General features: G+C 38.5%; 1 long non-coding RNA gene across 1 annotated transcript; it reads left to right on the forward strand.

Moving 5' to 3' along the window:
- Positions 1 to 5,849: 5,849 nt before the first annotated feature.
- LOC137200280 (uncharacterized) lies at positions 5,850 to 8,543 on the forward strand. Its single transcript, XR_010931938.1, has 4 exons — positions 5,850 to 6,107; positions 6,272 to 6,538; positions 7,710 to 7,847; positions 8,346 to 8,543. It is a non-coding gene; the product is annotated as an uncharacterized lncRNA (long non-coding RNA).
- The last annotated feature ends 11,709 nt before the right edge of the window (positions 8,544 to 20,252 follow it).

The following is a 20,252-nucleotide window of genomic DNA, read 5'->3' on the forward strand; positions in this document are numbered from 1 at the left end:
GAAACAAATTTTCCGCCAGTCCGAACGAAAATCCACTGGTATTCACTCGGCCATTTTCGGATAGCACGTGAGCTCCTGCTGATGACGTCATTTCCGCATTTCAAAGTAAGAGCACGCAGTCTTTCTATGAGCTGTTTCTTGTTTTTGTTTTTTTTCAGTGATAAGTAACGTGCATTCATTGTTTTATGTCAATACCATACAGTGAGTATTAGTGTGTGTTTACTTGTTTTATGTATATGATCTAGCACACACTTTCATATACATTTCTGTTTGAGTATGAAAGACATCAGGATGCTTGTGGGCGACGTTCAGCTCTCTAAAGTGGTGGTTTGGCTGCTTCTTCAGTTAGCAGTTATCAGCCACCTCATCCTTTATATTTGTCAATTATTCTTTCAGGTGGGTAAAAGTCACAAAGCACTTCACATCTTATTAGTAGTGTAAAACAGGTCACTGAACTGCTGTGTATGTAAAAATAACACCAAAGATCCTTGAACACTGTGTGGGGCCCATTGTGCGCCCACTTAGGGGCATACTGTGGGCACACTATGGGCCCACAATGAGTCCCAGTGGGGCCCACACTCAGCTCACACTTTGGGCTGGGTGTGGGCTGTCCCACTGGGCACCACCTGGGTCCCATAGTGCAGGGCCCACACGTAACCCACATTTCACGCCGGTAACGGGGCTCACAGTGGGCTGCCCCTGTGGGGCTCATTTTATTCCCACAGTGGCCCCACATGGGTCCCAAAGGGGCATGTTTGCTGGGACTGTGCCTCAATACAACCTCACAGAGCTGTTAGCATGGCTGTAGATTCTCAGACTCTTATAATATAAGAACTGAAAATAACCTTTCAAGATTTTGATATTTGTTTTGCAGAAATAGAAACATTGACCCTCTGGGGATATTAAAGGAAAGGTCAGTTAGTCACCTAGATTGTAAGGCATGATGAAGAATGACATCCTGCTCTGGACCAAAGTGGTGGACAGACTGACAGATTGTCCATACTGACCATGAAGTGATGCAAATGAAAGGAAATGAAAATGGAGCCTCACAGTAGTTCAGGCAGGCACTGAAGTCAGTTATGTATGTCCATGAACTATCTCTCACAATTGGTGCTCATTCAGTCTGCATACAACAATGCAGAGTTATGTCTTCGCTGCTACACTGCTGCCTGCTTCAGATCTCCCTCCACCTCCCAGTCTCCTCCTGTATTAATGTTCAGTTGTTTGTGAATTCTCAATGTTTCTTTTTAATGTATTCATGTTCATTAAATGGTATGTGTCTCAGGCTCTGCTGGGTGGGGGTGGGGGGGGGGGTTATGAGCTCAGGTACAGTCTGTGTCAAGCTTGATCAGATTTGTTCCAGAACATCATCTGAAGAGAGCCAAACTAAAATGCATGTTGTTGCACTAAATGGTTAAAACCTTGATGTGAGTGTCCTGACTGAACTATAATGGTTCCTGGTGGTCCTGCTGACAAGAACTGTGGATTTCTAAGACAGAGATGATTACAGTGACCATTAACACTTTTATCTCTCATAAGAGCATGTGTACTGTGTTGTATTAAGATAGACTTTTGGTAGGTGCTCAAGTACTGAGAAAATATTTTAATTTCCTCATACCAGCTTGTCAGCAGGTTGAACAGCGGCAGCATGAGCACGTCATGTCTGTACATCCCTCCCTTGTTTATCCTGTTTGTTCAGTTAAACTCAGTGGTAAACAAATGACAGATTGACTGCGTACTCTGATTTTTGCTCTTGCACCCTTTTACTGTTTTTGAAAAGCAAGACAATGGTGCCACAGGATGCAGATGAAGTGGATTAAACGTTTAATTCACTCTTTTTTCTCTCTGTCTTTCTGTCTTGAAGCTGGATGTGGTGAGTGACATTTCATCAGTGCTACTGCAGAATTGAGGCATACTGTGTAAAGACAGAGCTGTAGCAGTCGACTTAAGACAAGACTGTATTGTCTCAGACTTAGTAGAAGTTGTATTTAAAGGAAATTGTAATTCTTAAACTGATCTCAGAGCAGGATCTTTAAATTAGAAATGCAGGTCTTCTTTTACACAGTGGTATTGCTGATTTGACTAAAGCTAATGCTTTATCATGTTATCTTTTCCTGTGTTGCATGTTGTCAAGAGAACCATATTTGGCTGAGAGTCCTCAGATGTGATTGATGTATGGAGATCAAACTACTTTGCTGCAATAACTTAAATCCTAATTGTAGTTACATCCACTAAAGCAAATTCACAAATAAATGTGAATTTAATAGATATGTGTATAATTTGCATGTCACATAGTAAGCCTGGCACTTTATCAGTTTATTTTGGAATTGTATGGAAGTAGGTGGGAAGATGTTTGCATTAAGGATAACACTGTACTAACTTGGTTATTCTTGGATTTACTGACATCGACACGCAAATAAGAAACTTCATGGTGCAGTTGTAATCAAGTATAAACTATAAATAAGCAGGAACAAGGACTTCAGACAGTATCATGACTACTGTACAGAAGAATGACTGTTAAACCTGGAAATAGCTTGTCAGCCTGGTATGTAAAACAGACCAGACCAAGTATTGATGTTTCAGCAAAACCCCAGATGACATGTGGATGATATTACTGGTTGAACTCTGATGTTAATTTATGAGATGTGATTCCCCTCGTTAATCATAACATTAAAACTAAACTTTGAAAGGCTGAAAGTAAGAATCGTACCACATTTTAATTTGCCTTGATTACATTAATTTGTTACATGAAGTTGCATTTTGATGCACTTTTATGAGTCTTTTGGAGATAAAAATGTACAGCAAAATGAAAGAGGCAAAACTCAGCATATATACAGACAAGTGTTTTGTGATTCTGGAGAGATCTGTGTGCTTCCGCTTCTGGCAACTGAAGCCATGAAAATTACCTTGTACTGTGCTGCTGAGGCTGTATTCATCCAGTAAGGGACATAAATGAGCTGGAGGCCCCTGAGCTGCACCAAGAATAGAGTTCCAGATGAAAAAGAATTATATCTAGTATTTTAGAGAAACACTGAAGAAATGATTTTGGTCTGTAATTAAAGGGACTGTGTGGAGTTTTTGTCCACTATGGAGAAATGTTCTTATTAGTGTGTGAACATGAGCATGAAGGTACTGCAATCTTACATCCTGCTGACTGTCCTGTTGATCGACAGTTTGACATTAATGTGTTGACAAAGAATCAGGATGAATGTAAACTGCAGGATTTAAAATATTTTAAAAGTTGATCTGTATTTTGATCCCTGGGTGCTCATTATGAAGCAGAAATCAGTTTCATAATATTATGGCACTGATGTCATCAGATGTTTTTATACAAAAAAAATAACCGATAACTAGGACCTATAATTATATAATAAATGTAGTTGAGTAAAGAGCACAATATTTTTCCTTCCCCATCACTTCCATTGTAAGGTCATTATGAAGGGATCTCCTAATGGTCAGTATGAACAGGAGGAATGATTACAGCAAGAAAAACATGTTTACATGTTCATTTGGGCTCCTGACTGTTGTTTTGAGACAGACTTGAAACATTGTGAACTTGTCCTTTAAGATGACAAACATGATAAACATTATCTCCTAGACATTAGCATGTTAGCATTGTCATTGCAAACATGTTAGCATGCAGATGTCAGCTCAAGCACCACTGTGCCTCAATACAGCTTCACAGAGCTGTTAGCACTGCTGTAGACTCTCAGACTCTTATAATATAAGAGAATAAACTTTTAAGATTTTGATATTTCTTGGTATGATGTTCTGCATTTTGATCCCTGGGTGCTCATTATGAAGCATAAATCAGTTTCATAATATTATGGCACTGTTGTCATCAGATGTTTTTGTACAAAATAATAATCTGCAAAACAACTGGTAACTAGGGCCTATAAATACATAATAAATGTAGCTGAGTAAAGAGTACAATATTTTTCCTCTGTAATGTAGTGGAGAAGATGTATAAAATAGCTGAAAAAATGGAAACACTCATGTATGAGCTAAGCTCAGAATTGTACAATTAGTGCTTCACTTCACTTAAATGTGGGACTGTATTATCCTCATAGATCAGTTGACTGGCTGTGTTCAGAGTGGTATGACAGTGAGCACATATGGTGTTCTTCATGAATATTATGTTGATAGTCTGACTGGGGCCTAGATATGAATAATATATGATGAAATCCAAATCGAAAGTGTAAGTGTGCAGTACATATCATGGCAGTCTGCCCAATGACATGTTTTGAAAACCTGTTTGGTTGCAGTCCTTCTCAGTAATGTGTTTGTCTCTGCTCTGTTAAGGACTATGTGCCAAACTAACTGTGTTGTAAAGAAAAGTAAGGAAAAATCTCAATATCCTGCTGTCTTGTGTGTATGTGTTGAATATCCAGCAGCAATTCAGCCCCCTTTAGGAGAAGAGGGGGTAGATGGGTGAGTGGACTAATGTCTTTTACCTTTGCAAAATGATCAGTACTGCAGTGGAACAATACAAGTCTTACATACCAATTATTATGTAAGAGTTCTGTCAGTAATGTTCTTTATCCACATCAGTAAATGTGTTGCACAACTTCCTTTTTTTTCTGACTGAACACCAGAGGCTGCACATCAGAACCATATTATCTACTCAAAATTTATAAGGTGGAGTTGTGGAGACTCATATTTTAAATGTTAAGTTTCCACACCTCCAATAAGCTAAAAAGGCGAGGTGGTGCTGCAGTAAAGTTTCATCTTTGTAACATGATTTCATTCCTGTATCAACTGAGCAACACCTGGGTGGTGATTTGTGAAATAGTGACTGACTGGGCTACATTTTCTATGCTTCATCATTAAAACAAAACATTAGCCTATGTGTCTAACATTTGCTACATCATAGACTGATTACAACTTACAGTCAAGTAAAATGTGGAAGAAAAGTACAGTCTGACAAACAGCCAGTGCATCATATACATGTACTAAGTTACTGGCCTCCTACTGAGGTGAAGACAACATAACATTTAATACTTTTTTATGGAACTACAGAAGTTTGTTTGAGTTAAATGACCCACGTCTTGACTGTAGAACTATTTTTAATTTTCTTTTGATTGATAAGCATCATTCTGATAGGTCACATGGCTCGTCAAACTAGTTAAATCACTAAGTTAGAGCTGTTTCTTTCTTGTTGTGATAGCAGTATGTGCTGTGTGCTTAGATGGATTTGGAGGAAGATCACAAGAACTTGTTTACAATCAGAGCTACACTATTTTACCAATTTTTACATAACAATCTACTCACTACATCATTACATGATTAGAAAACTCCCCTGGTGAGGTCCTGCTCACTACAGTGGACTGTCCTCAGAGAGACTACAAACCTGTGTACAGTATGATCAATGGTAAACATTCAGTCCAGTGTCATGGCCTCAAGATAAAGCCCAGACCTTAAAAACATCACTGAATGAATTCAATCAATATGTGTCAGTGCATTTAACACAGATAATAGAGGTGTCTGAGTTTTGATTGTTCAAATATCTTTTCTTTTTCAGGTTCCCATTCTCTGGTGTTCTTGTCTACAGGACGTGTTAGGACTGGAGATCCTCCATTAACTGAGCAACTAACTGTATTTGATGGAACCCCAATCTCTCACTGTGACAGCCTGACCAAGAAAGAAGAGTTCAAACAAACCCTGCAATCCAAACATTTACCCCCACACTGTGATTATGTTGATATTGTGCCAACACTCTATGACATTCCAAAATACATCAACAGCTCAGTGTGTAAGTTTTCCCAATATATTTCTGTGTAAATAACTTTCATTTTGGTGTCTGATATTGTGCAACAAAAACTAATAATTCTTATACTTCCTAGATATCGTGCAACGGCGGCGTGGCTGCATCCAGTCAACCAATGGGACTGTCTCTGCTTTTGAAAGCTGGGCAGTGAATGGGATCGACTTCATAAGCTTTGACCCTGAATCTCAGAGATGGACATCCCAGTCTCCCTCTGCAAAAACTGTTGAACATCTCTGGAACAATAAAAAAGCAAGGAATTCAATATTTAGAGGCTTCATCAGATACCAATGTCCAGAAATGATTCAGAGGATTAAATTAAGACCAATAAAGCAAAATACAGGTGAGAGCTGGAGCAGTCCAGATAAATATACACATGTACACAAACACATGTATATACTTCTTGTCAGAAACAGAAAAGCAGGTTAGAGCTGCCCTGATAAAATACAGACATGAACACACACACACACACACACACACACACTTCTTTTATTTTATTCCCCCCAGAACTGCGTGTTTTTGCAAAGTCCACTGCTAACACAGACCAGGTACTACTGAGATGTCACGTGACGAGTACTGACAAATCAGTGAGGTCAGTGCATCTGATTGGAAACGGGGCTTCCAGGGCCAGTTGGATCACAGTGACTGGACCATTGCCTTCTGGAGATGGATCAGTGATCATTAGACTGACAGCTGGGATCTCACTGAGCCGAAACACCAACACCTACGGCTGCACAGTACAAACTGGAGGTGATAGCATCACTGTCTTTTGGGGTAAGACCTTTGACATTTTAAAAATGAATAGACCTGCATCTCTGAAATTCTGTCTTTCTAATTTTTTCTCAGTATTCTAGAAATCCTAATGCTGATGACAGATAAAACATTGATATTGAACAAATATGCAAAACCCTGGATAACTATATTGGCAAGGGATGTAAATTGTGAGCTGTTCCGCGTCTAACAGTGTGTTCAGACAGAATGTGCAGTGAATGTTTCGCACAACGTGATTACATACAAAGTCAACGCAAAGACGCAAGTAGATGTGAATTTGCCCCTGGCGGTGTGAGTGAACGTGAATACGTGGTGCATGTTGTTGCTAGCTAGCTTATAGTTAATGTACAGTAATGTATTTTGGCTGTTTGGGGCAAATAAACACAAATGATCCAGTGGTTAAAGTCATGCAAAAATTCACTTTGTGTTCTCTCTGAACACAGCTAAATACAAATATGCTTCTTTGGACGCTAGGCTGGTAGTTCAGCACTGATACTAATTACAGCTTCACAAATGGCAATATACAGTATTGTAAGTATTAGTAGAAATATACTCTACCTACTGTACATACTACCAGCCATATTCTACTAGCAAAAACTATACTCTTTACTTTATTAAAACTCATACAAAGGTTGGATTTATTGCAACTGGATTGAATATTTAATTGCTTAGTGTATGGATCAAGGATTTGTCTTTTCAATTCCAGATACCAGAAAAATTAGACTTACTGATGATTCTGAGAACAGGACTTCTCAGCAAAGTGAACTGTTCCTTTATGCAGTTGCTTGGAATAGGATCTGGAACATGTGATTGGTTTGGAATGATAACAAACATGTAAATGGAGTGTAGGATAGAAGGGGATAGTAATTTCTCTCCTGATGTGTTCAATCTGTTCAATCTCAAAATAATCATAGAATTACAAAAAATGATGCTATGTGAAACCAACAATTTATGATGTAACTGGTGATGGTATGTGGGAAATATATACAGGCTGTATTGGTTGCATAAAAAAAAAAGTGAATTCCCCTCAAACTCTCTGTTCTGGTGGTATTGTGTATGATTTTTGGCATTAGAGTTCTCTTAATCTCAGTTTTAAGGATTGTAAATACCTACATTGACATGGTGGCTAACTTCAGTGGTCAGAATGTGTTTTCAGAATCTTCTTTCTTTTCAGATGGGAGTACCCTTGATGGCAGACACCTTGTTTATGACTTACACAAATGGGATATTCTTATTATAATAACTGGATTCTGCTCTGTGGTTACTGTGATCACTCTGATTTCTTGTGGAATGATATTTCTGCTTAGATGTGGTAAGACCTCTTATTTTTATTATCACTCTTAAAACTCATAGAAAAAACACATGACAAAAATTAATTAATTAGAATTCTGTGTATTAACAAGCATGTTTTCTGAATACAGAATACATTGAATGTACAGTCTCTTTACTACACAACGTACTTTAAAATAAATAAATATGTAGGCATAAAGCTGAGTACCACACAGAATATCTGCACACTACATGCATCTGTAGTTGTGTGATGTGTCTGAAATGCAGCACAAAAAGGCCATGAAATCTGCCTCTCAGTATACTTTACTGTTGTCACAGTAGAGACATTTGAAACAGTGTTAAAGTGGTTGGGATGTGACTGTAGGCTTGCAAAGTTTCAAGTGTCTTTTAAGTGCAGTCCACTGTACCAATCTGAGTGCCTGCACAGTTACACAGGTCAGTCAAATATCCCTGCTTACTACACAGGAATAAAGTATTTTTAATGACATGTTATTGTTTTTATTTCCAATTTTCCTTTTAGTCAAGAAGAAGCCACGCCCTCCACCAACAGTTGATCCACAGCTGACTGTGCAGTTTACCAGGATAATGGGGGGTGTTACCTCTTCAGATCTGCAGGTTGTGATAGCTGCAAACATACAGGGTACGGAGAGAAACAGAGAATACCAGGACCGGTGGGAAGTGTGGATTACATCTAGGGATCAAAATTACTATGATCCTGAATACTTTGCTAATCGAGTTTAAGTAGTTTAAAATATTAACTGTAAACATCAGGTTTTATTTTAAGTCTCTCAGAAGAGAAATTACTTCTTGAGCTGCTATTTTACACTAATTCATTTATCACAGAACTGTGGTCACTCCCTCATTCATTATAATAAATAACACTCATGACTTTACACAATAGTAAGTAATAAATTGATACTACAGACACTTATATATCATAATCATTTTGTGTCATCATTGGAATGTTGTAATGGAACATAATTGTAATTTTCACAGCTATCAAAAGCAGACTTTAAGCGGTATACATGCTATGGACACTATACTTTTTCCGTCCATTGTGGACATATTTGGGGGCACTATTTAGTGCATAAACTTTACACTGATAATTCTGACACCTCAACAAACTGGCCGAAAGTAAATATAGTGATTTAGGACACAGCTTCTCTCTCAACTCAATGTGCTGTTATTCTGTAATTGCCACTTGAGGTCACAGTGGCCACTGTTTAGCAAACATTATACAGTCTTGCTTTATATCCATAAAGAGCAGCCATTACTGATCATACTTTAACTTGATCATATAACTTTGTAATACTTTCATTGATTTACTTCAAGAGATACCTAACTAGTTATAGGTGATATTATGTGCAGGTCTTCCTTTCTCCAGGCAGTGGTGTGTTGTGGGCATGCTGCCATTCAGCCTTACCTGCTGTCTGAGGGTCGTAGAAATGAACTCTGGTAAATGTAGGACCTTATTAACCACTGTAAGTAAGCATGTCAGGATGAGGGAAACAGATCAGTCTTTTTGTTGTTTACATCATATATTTTTATCGCTCTTTTATAGTCCATGTACTACTGTTTGTAAATAATATATATAAAATTATAATAATATTTTCTACTTTTTTATTTTTTTCTGCCATTTGTAGCATTAATTACAGTATAATACTGTGAGTTTTTTCTGAGACCTCTGCTGTAAATTTACACAGTCTCATCTCATGTTCATGTGCTATTGTTTTGCATTAGCAAACACATTACAGAGGAAATTTAATGTTCACATTGAATGTATAATTAATATTTGCATATGTCTTATCATGAAGTCATATTGACTTCAGTGTCAAAACCAAATTCTTTGTACTACAGGCATCTCCATCACAGATGTCCTGGAAACAAGGGGCACTTTATCTAAATTTTCCACCTACTCTTGATGTTTGTCATCAATCTGGTTCAGCTTTAAAATGCACAAATTGTTTATTCTTGGGTCTTTTGTTTTCTTTTTACAGGTTTGGTACATTTGGAACAGTGTGTTTCATAAGAGCCTGATTTGTCAGTTAGTGTATTATCTAAACTGTGAAAAAAGCTTGTGTTGTCCATAATTTTAAATTGTTTAGCAGGGAAATGGTTTAATGTCGGAGGTTTGAGTTGGGCAAGTTTCAGATCTTTGCCAAAGGCAACAGTAGATTCCACTGAGAAATGATTGCATATGCAGTGATTGTCTCTGATGTGCATGAACCACTGACTGTATGGAGCATACAGTAACACACTGTTACCATTGCCCTTTTATCAGTGGCACAGCTGTGTGAGCTGTTAAAGAGGCAGTAACAGAATGTCTTGTCCCATATTGTAATTTAATGGAGGTGTTTGGCATTGTTTAACCAGCTGTTTGTCTCTGACTTTGAAATTGTCTTGTTTGATGATTAAATCAATCTGATGTGATACTGAGTTTGCTTTAATTTTTACAACTGGATTGAAATGCAATTTTATGTTGACACTCTTGCACCAAGCTAATCTCTGTGGGACGTCTTTATGATGTGTATGTAGTACCCTTGACTCCTGTAATCTTGTCATCCTCTCAGAATTAAAACATTTTTAAAGGATCTGTGTGCATTCCTTTGTGTTCAAATTTGAAGCTCCGTAAGATTTTGACATTTCTGATTTGGTAGGCATCTGTCTAAGTTGATATAATAGAGGAGATGCAGAAAGAAAAATGAAAGCAAAGTCAGTAGTTATTGAGTTTGGATTCAGGCTACTGTATGCAGTAGGTCTAAATCTGGTGGAGTTGGTTATATAATACCTCCATGTGCTACTTCAATAAAAGGAGACATGAACGACCAAATCTTCTATATTTGGCCAACAAAGTCAAACCTCCCATGACCCAACATACTGCAACATATTTAATCAGAGAAGTGTGTCCATTGTAGCTAAATCAATAGAACTACTTTCTCCTTTGTTACTAGCATTATCTAATAATGAAAACCCTGATTATCAAACCCCCAATAATAATATTTGTATTATTTAATATCACTGAAAGGTATTCACTTCACACACAACATATTCCTTACATTAGGTGGCATTATTAAATGACAAGCAGCATTATGAAAAACCAGGCAAAGCACTAAGTTCTGCATTTATGTTAATATAAATTGAACAATGAAAATAGTTAAAGTACATGCTAATAAAACAAATATACAATTGAGAACTGCGTAGACTAAAGTAAATGATGGACAAAGAAATGCCTCATTTGTCTGGTCTTTCTCTTTTGTTTGATATAATTCCAGTTTTGCCATTTAGATTTATACATGACAACACTCGTCTATATTAAAAAGGACTTGACAAAATCCTACAGTTTGCAGGTGTCATAAATGCAGCAAGTTAAACAGGACGTTGACAAGCTTCAGAAATTCCCACTTGTCCTGAACGAAGCATGGTTGATGTCCTGGAGGTGGGCGGGGCTGGATGTCCAACCCCGCCTCCCTGCAGGCTGCAGCTGCTACTTTTTGAATTTTAGAGCCTTTATTGTGAAACTAATACATTTTGCACTGTGGACCAACGTAGTCTCACATTTTGATGTCACATTTTGATGTGAGACTGGGTTGGATATAACCCAGCTGTCATTATATTATGACTTTACTTGAATTTCATATTTTATCAGAGTGTTTTCTCTCTATGCTGTTTTGTTATCATGTGCAACAAAAGCTGAGATTAAAATGACAACTTTCAAAGCAGGACAAGTCAGAGATTTCATCTGGGCTTCCTGATCCTAATCCTCATGGAAAACATTTCACAAAGATTCACCAAAGACATGCAGGCCTGTGCTCACACATAGTGTGTGTGTGTGTGTGTGTGTGTGTGTGTGTGTGTGTGTGTGTGTGTGTGTGTGTAATAGAGATTCAAAGCATGCTATTCCCCAGATGAGCTGGAAGTCAGCTGACATTTTGTAGTTGTAATTCCACATCACAGACGATCGGGTCATAAACATGATTAAACCTTTTCACATGACAGTGTGCACATGTGGATGGAGGGTTAAATGTTTTACTGTAGATGCATGTGCTGCTCCAATTCTCTCTCTCTCCCTCTCTCTCTCTCTCTCTAAGCTGTAATGCACTTGAACAGCTGGCATCCTCTCAGCACTTCTTCACACACTGAGTAGCCAGCCTGCTGTTGTTGCAGCAGCAGCATCATCCTCTTAAACACAACAAACACAGTCACACTCTTTGAAAGGCTTGTTGGGATTTTGCGCAGATTCTCCTTTTTGCTCCAGAGAGGATCAGAAGTCTGCAGGATCTATGGAGGATAAGGTAAAATGTACAGATTTGTAATGGCACTGGACGATGCTCTTCTTCTCTGTGAGGACCCGTGATTGAACATACTTTTAACAGCCTTAAAGCCAGTCTCATGTGGAAAACCAGTAATCATATTGAACATATATCTTTAACAGTAAACACTGCATCTTCTCTTTTCAGTCTTACTAAACACACAGTTCTAAGCAGTTTACTATTTGTTAGATAATTTGTTGCCTTTAATTACTGTAGTAATCCCTCATTTTCACTATACTTGCTTGCTGTGCTTTTATAATGACAATTCACATTAGTATGTGTTATGTATCAAATTTATAGTATGGTTTTACAATATGGAAATACTTTATATTAATATTCTAGCAAATATTTTTAATTTTCCTTCTTTCCAAAAGTGACATGAGAAGATTGATATCAATCTCCAACCCTGGCTCTTTAAAATGATGTTTACATACAGTACTACTAATTTGCAACAGCAGTAGTTTTAAAGGAAACATAATGCTGCCTGGATTATGTTTTGATAAGAATAAGGAAGAGAGATTCATACTAAATACCTGCAAAACAATATCCATAACATCTGCTTGTAACAATGAAGCAATATGAAAGTTTGTCACACAAGTATGTAAAACTGTAGACTACAAAAAGCATTTGTCAGGGATCATAATCCAGGCAACAATTATGTTTCATATATACATACATACATACATACGTAAAATGTCTTAGTAAGGTGTTGGACCACCATATGCCACCATAACAGCTTCAATGAGACTTAGCATTGATTCTACAATCTCTGGAACTCTTCTGGAGGGATGAACATCATTCTTCCAAAAGATATTCCCTCATCTGGTGTTGTGATGACGGTGGCTGAGAGAACTGTCTAACACGTTGGTCCAAAATCTCCCATAGATGTTAAACTGGGTTGAGATCTGGTGACTGTGAAGGTCATAACATATGATTCACATCATTTTCATACTCATCAAAGCATTCAGTGACCCCTCGTGACCTATGAATTGGGGCATTGTCATCCTGGAAGAGACCACTCCCATCAGGATAGAAATGTTTCATCATAGGATAAAGGTGATCACTCAGAAAAACTTTGTATTGATTTGCAGTGACTCTTCCCTCTAAGGGGACAAGTTGACCCAAACCATGCCAGCAAAATGCCCCCCACAGCATAACAGAGCTACTAGATCCCCTCACTATAAGGACATAGCATTCAGACCTGTATCAGTTTTTCCTTTAGTCTGGAAGTAAATGGAAGTAAATTCTTTCATTTCATTCGTGTGCCAGTTGGACATCAGCTCAGTCAGAGGAAGTCTCCTACATGCATGCTCTCAGCCAGTCTCTATGCTGTAGTAGGGATGCTCTAAAAATGCAGGAGGTTTAGGTGCCTGGTGAGAAACGTTTCTCACCAAGATGGGGTGTCATCTCAAAATGCAGTGTCAAGGTCTATTTAATATATCCGTTGTGAACATGTTTAGCCTAGCTTAGCACAAAGATGTGGGCCAGGAGGAAACACACAACTCCATCTAAAATGGTCATATTTAGATTTCTGTTTGTGTACAGATTAAACAACACGTTAATCAGTGAACTTTAGAGGTGTTGTAGGTGTATTTTTGAACTTTGAACAGAGCCAGGCTAGCTGTTTCCCTACAACATCCTAACTCCAACTCTGTACATGACACACAGATCGATATCTGAACATCTCACTCTTGGAAAGAAAGCAAATAATTACATTTACCAAAGCTGAGGAACTATTCCTTGAAGACTTTGGCAATGCTTGAGAACATCTAAGTACATTTTTCTCTATTAACAGAAAAATATGGGGCAGCAAACATGTTTGGAATAGTGGCAGCAGACGAGCTGTATTTGGATGAGAAGAAAATGCAAAAAAAATGCAAGTTCTCACAGACAAAATAAACTACAATTAAAGCGAGGAGGATACACCAATACACAAATCAAACAGTTCCTATGATATTACACAGATATCAGAGTCCATGTTGAGCTACAACAGAAAATGTTACTGTTTGAAGTTGTAAAAAAACAATAGTGATGACAAACAAGTTAAGTTGTTATTAAAGGGAAATAGGTATTGTCTTGAAATAAAAGCTCAATTTAATTTTCAGTCACTATTACTCTTTATGTTGAAATTTTATGTTGAATTTCATACATGCCTGAAGACAAATTTCACATTTTTACATTTTCAGCAAACTTGTTGTGCACTAATTAGTTGCAAGTGCACCAACTGGAAATTGTCTCTATTTTTCTTTTTATTAGTAAAGGTACATACTGTAGTTCTTTCTAGGAAACACCTCTGAAAATATTTGGATTTTTTTTTTACAGACCCTAAAAATAATGAAAAGAAAAGCACTTCCAAAAAAGCTCCTCTATGTATCGTGGTTAGATAATGCAGTCCAAATAAAGTTAGCTGTTCCGGCTACAGCTTAAAATGATACTTTAACACACATACACACATTCTCACACACATTCTGTACATTTCAACCTTTTTTCCCACAAAAAGGGAAAAATATTCTACATAAGTCACTTTGAAGTAAAATAGGCTAGAGTAGGTCATTTGAAGTTGTAAAAGATGTGTTTCCTTATTGTAAAGATGATATTGAGTCATCAATTTTTCTCAAATTGACCGAAGAGTATGTCATAGGTAAAGTTTGAGCCAATGGTGTTGCAGGAAAGATCAGAGGGTCAGCGCACCACACCACAATGCATTTAATGTAACCTGGATCTGCCTGACAAACACATCACTGACCCAAAATAAATCTGTTAGTAAGTCATTAAGATGAGAAAACAGCATAAATCATAAAATATCATACAGTATACAGTTTATTATTTATAAATCAATTACAAATATCCAGACCCAGTCTTTATTAAGCAGAATAGTAAAGTGTATTACTACCGAAATAAAACTGGAACATTATGATACATGTGGGCTTAGTGAAGAGAGGAAAATAAAAGTGTTTCATGTTGTGTATGAACACATGCCTCAGCTGTTCAGAATCACCAACAAAGATTAAAGGTTGACCCATGGCATAGAGTATAATCTGACTATCTGCTCAAATACTGACATGAAATCCTTTGTCATTTGGGTCAGATGCTTAACATTAAAGGAGCAGGGCATGAGAATTCAGGTCAGTGGTATTCATGAGTGAGCTATGACATGCTAGTGAGCTGTTAGCGTGACTGATGACAACTGAAAGTGAAAAATGTAATTTCATATAAGAAAATTAGGATGATTTGAAGTTTTAAGATAGATGATTATTGAAATAACTGAAACTTGTATTATTTTAAAGCTGCAATAATCAATATTTTTATATTAACATTGGATAAAAAAATAATAAATAATCTTGGCTTCTACAAAGTATAAAATAGTAAAAATAAAGAAAAACACTTGAATGAGTAGGTGTGTCCAAAGTTTTGACTGGTTCTGTACATACATTCAATACATTTTATTTATAGAATGCTTTTCAAGACACAACAAATTAAAAACAATCCAGATGAACTGTGCAGCTCTTTTCACACATAGTCCCAATTTTAGGGGACAGAAAGTAATGGGACAAGAGTAGTATAGAAGTCATACCTATGCGCGTTTGTCCGCGTGCGTTAGAAAAGCGTGTGGTGTGCTGTATGCGCATGCGTACCCGTGGACACGCCCCCTAGCGTCATGATTGGTTAGTGACGTGATGACGCATATGATGTTGCTGGATATGCCCCCCTAGCACCATGATTGGATGGTGACTCGGATGACACGGCTGGGCATGTCTAAGGTAAGTTGGGCATGTCTGAGGTAAGTAACACCTTGTTTTAACACCTTGTTGGGTGTGTTTAACTAGGGACTAGTATATATATATATATATATAAACAGCAGATGCTGGCAGAAACATCTGAAGCTGTCTGCTGTTGATACCGCTTGACCACTTCGACACGTTTTTATTTTTCTAAGCAGCAGAGGACCTCGACAGCGATGGCTGGTGCCAAGTTTTCGGATTGCTGCCATGTCGCCGGAGTTAACGACATGTCTGCTGATGCTACAACTCCCAATACAGTCATGGATGCGCCTCGCCGCAGAAAGAGACGTGGAGAGGGTAGTCTTACTGCTTCAGTATTGCCAGAGTTAAAGATAGAAATCGAAGGGGTTGAAGGGTATACCTACTCTGTTAACTATTATGACGGTAAAGTGACGCAGTAGTCATGTAGGTGATGATGGTGATTTTGCGGCTGGTGAAACATTGAGTGGGTGTTTGTCTGTAAAAGATTGGAAGATGTTTCATTCTTTGGCATGTTTAGACGTTGACATGGCTGATTCCCCTGAGACACCCACTGTGTCGCGTTGGAGTAGCACTACAGGTCCAGAGATGTATCGTTTTGAGGCGTTTTGTTTCAACAAACCGGCTGACAGATTTATTTTTCTGAGTGTTTGTGAAAACAGGAAGAGAATGCGTGTAGATTACGAACATGCCACGTGGTTTAAACCACTTTTCTTTATTCAGTGGTGTGACTGGCAGTCTCTGCAAAGAGTGTTTAGAGAAGTTGACAAGGCTATCAGAAGAGACAGAATCAACACTTCTTATGAAAGCGTTAGAAAACGTCTTTTTTTTGACGATATATCAACTGGTGCGCAAACTGGCATCCCTACTACCCTGTGTAGGGAGGAAATCAACAATCGAGTCTGACGACCAATAAGAAAATGGTAGGTCGTAATGTGTGTTTGTGGTAAACTTATCTGTGATGAGTGTGTTGGTGTTTTCCAATCTAATATAATGTGTTTTTTTTTTTTAGAGTGTGTGCCCGGCACTGAGATGTCTTCTACACCACCATCATCTCCTCCTCCTCCTTCTCTGTTCGTCCGGAGCCCGCCAAACCCCGAACTTCATGATGGTCTAGTAGTGGATACAGAATATGTCCCTGCAAACTACAACAGATACGGCTCATACACGGTTGGTCCGGAGGGGTTCCTAGACTGCGTTAAAATCACCGTCACACATCTGATTAGCACGGTGCTGTACGACCATTGGAGGAAAATCTGCAACGGGTGTCGTATTGACCATCCCAGCTGGGACCAGCACGAGTGTCTGATGGAAATCCCTGAGTTTTTCTATGAGAGAAACTACACCTCTCTCATGAACAAATTCTGGACCCCGCACTTTATTCCATCCATCCAAGCTTTCTTGGAAGCATGTGGCATCCATGCAAAAGACGACAGAATCGCAGGTGTTGCAGCGTATATTCTGTACTCCTTCAAACCGACTGCAAAGATCACAGATACACTCCGTGATGTGTTGTTTTGATTTTGTTTGTTTTTACTATTATGCATGTACTACTGCTGTGTAAAATACCATAATGTCTTAGATCATCATGATGATGCCTATGATAGGGGTATTAAATAAAAAAAAGTTGTAACAAACATATTGTGCTCATTTGTTCGGTACAACCATGGAAAGTACACTGCAGAGGATTTATTATGACCCATCACATCCAGGGGGTCTCAGGGGTGTGTATAAGCTCTGCAAGGTGGTTAGGGAATGTACGGGGGTGACGCCTAAGCTACCCAAGGTTAAACGTTTTTTATTGGTGCAAGATGTGTATACACTCCATGCAAAGGCAGCCAAACATTTTCCAAGAAATAGGGTACTTGTTAGTGGTATAGACAAACAGTTCCAAATCGATCTGGTTGATATGAGCGAATATTCTGAGGAAAACAATAACGTGCGATATCTGTTAACATGTATCGATGTGTTTTCTAAATATGCCTGGGTCAGATGTCTTAAAAACAAATCTGGTACAGCTGTTACAAACGCCTTTAAAGACATTCTGAGTGAGGGTCGTGTACCGGAAAAACTCCAAATGGATGCAGGTACGGAGTTTTATAATAAACAGTTTCAGCATCTAATGGATCAGTATAAAATTAAGGAATTTCCAACATCAAATGAGACTAAGACTAGTGTGATCACAATACGGCAACGGGTTAGGGGGTATATTTCACAATCTGTTTAGGATGGCTATAACAGCTGCTACAAACATCGTGGGGGATGTGGTGTCCAATATAGCTAGAAGTACTAGTCAAGAAAACAGGAGGGAAACGGCATGATGGTATACACCCGGACACCTTTGAAAAGACCCCCATCTGGTCATGGGCGTAAACATCCTGTGTCTAAAAAACGTAAAACAGTTGCTAAGACACCCAAAGGTGCCAAAAAGAAACGAGTCACCAGCGCAGGCAGAGCTCCAATCAAACACTCCAATCAAACGCTCCAGGTTTTTGTCTAAAGACATATTCTAGCCAGAAACCAGTGGAAAACAAATCATGGCTCTCATTCATAATCAGTCAGAAGAATGTGTGAAAACTGAACCGGAACTGTTCACCATATCGTACACACAGACCTCCATTGAAAAATCCACATATGTTGAAATCCCACTGGTTTCAGCAATAACAGACACGGGGCAGCCGATGTGGGTTTCATAAACTATCCAGGATGCACGCTTTTCTTCCAGGTCTCATAACACAATCCTCCAACACGTATCCATACCGTGGAATAATCCAGTGTTTGATTAACGATGGGAAAGACACACCGGATACACAGTTTAGCCCAGGCCTGTTCTGTAAAGACCTATAGACGATGCGTCTATAGGTGGGGACAATCAGGGTTTGGTGGCGAGAGGCCGATACACAGGAGACAGCCGCATCATGGAATTAATTGCACCAATACACACCGATTTGTTTTCTCAAGAAAAATTATTGCTGAACGGTGTTGATGTTTCTTTGAAATTTATACGGTCGAAAGATGAATTCTCACTAATGACCCCTGCAAATGCACAATAGTGTTAAGAACATGTTGGCGAGTGTGTTTGTAAAAAAAGTTTCTGTAGCACCTACAGTCAGATTAGCACATAGCAGGGCTCTACAGCACACTAATGGGCGGCTGTGGCTCAAGAGGTAGAGTGGGTCATCCACTAATCGGAAGATCGGAGGTTGGGACCTTGCATGGTAGCCCCTGTACCCATTCAGTGTGTGAATGTGATTCGTAGTGTAAAAGAGCTTTGAGTGGTCGGAAGACTAGAAAGGCGCTATACAAGTACAGTCCATTTACCGGATTGAAAATCCATTGTAAATATTACAAAACGAAGGGGTAAAACGCATTTGATTAAAAAAAAAAAAAAGCAACAAAACAGCGCTACAAAACAGAAAGATTTAATAAAAAAAATAAAAATCTAAAACAATGGGCTAAAAATGGATTGAAATAGGCTCAAAACAGCCCTACAAAAACAATAGAAAAACGCGGCAAAAACAAATGGGATAAAAACAGCTTGAAATAGCAACAATCAGACCAAAATCACAACAAAATCGATAGGATTATGTAGCATCAATACCATAAGGCATCAGCTGTTTAACCAGCATCTGTTGTTTATATATATATACTATCTCCTGGTTAAACACGCTCAACAAGGTGTTAAAACAAGGTGTTACTTACCTCAGACATGCCGAGTCATCATCCAATCACGGAGCTAGGGGGGCGTATCCAGCAATGTCATATGAGTCATAACGTCACTAACCAATCACGGCACTAGGGGGCGTGCCCACGAGTATGCATGCGCATACAGCACACCATGCACGTTCACGTGCACGCGCATTTCTAACGCATGCGGACGCATGCGCATTATTTACTACTGACAAGTATCTTCATATATACTGACACACTCCAGTAGAGACCTGACAGAGGGATCCAGCCTGTGGATTAAATACTGTTGGCTGTCTTTAATTCTGCAACACACATGCTCATGTAACTGCACAATGAACACATACACAAATCCAGCAGCACACAAGATTACACTTGTGTACTGTGGGTAGACTTTTGTGTGTATCACAACAAAAGCTGACAGTCTTTTTGAAGCACCACATCTGTTCTGGATATTACTTCAGTTGAGTTTAATATTTTATTTTTGGTACAACAGAAAGTGCAAGATCCATCATGCCCGAGCATTGTGGGATTGAAGTCATTCCACTGAAGGTGAGTAGGAATGGGACATTATTACTGTCATTGCTGAAGTTAAAAATGTAGGTAATAATAGCTAGAACGTGTCTCATGTATGCATTTGTTTCTTAATCTTTTTATCTCTTGTGCAGT

The sequence above is a fragment of the Thunnus thynnus genome, chromosome 16 (assembly GCF_963924715.1).
Source record: "Thunnus thynnus chromosome 16, fThuThy2.1, whole genome shotgun sequence".
NCBI lineage: Eukaryota > Metazoa > Chordata > Actinopteri > Scombriformes > Scombridae > Thunnus > Thunnus thynnus.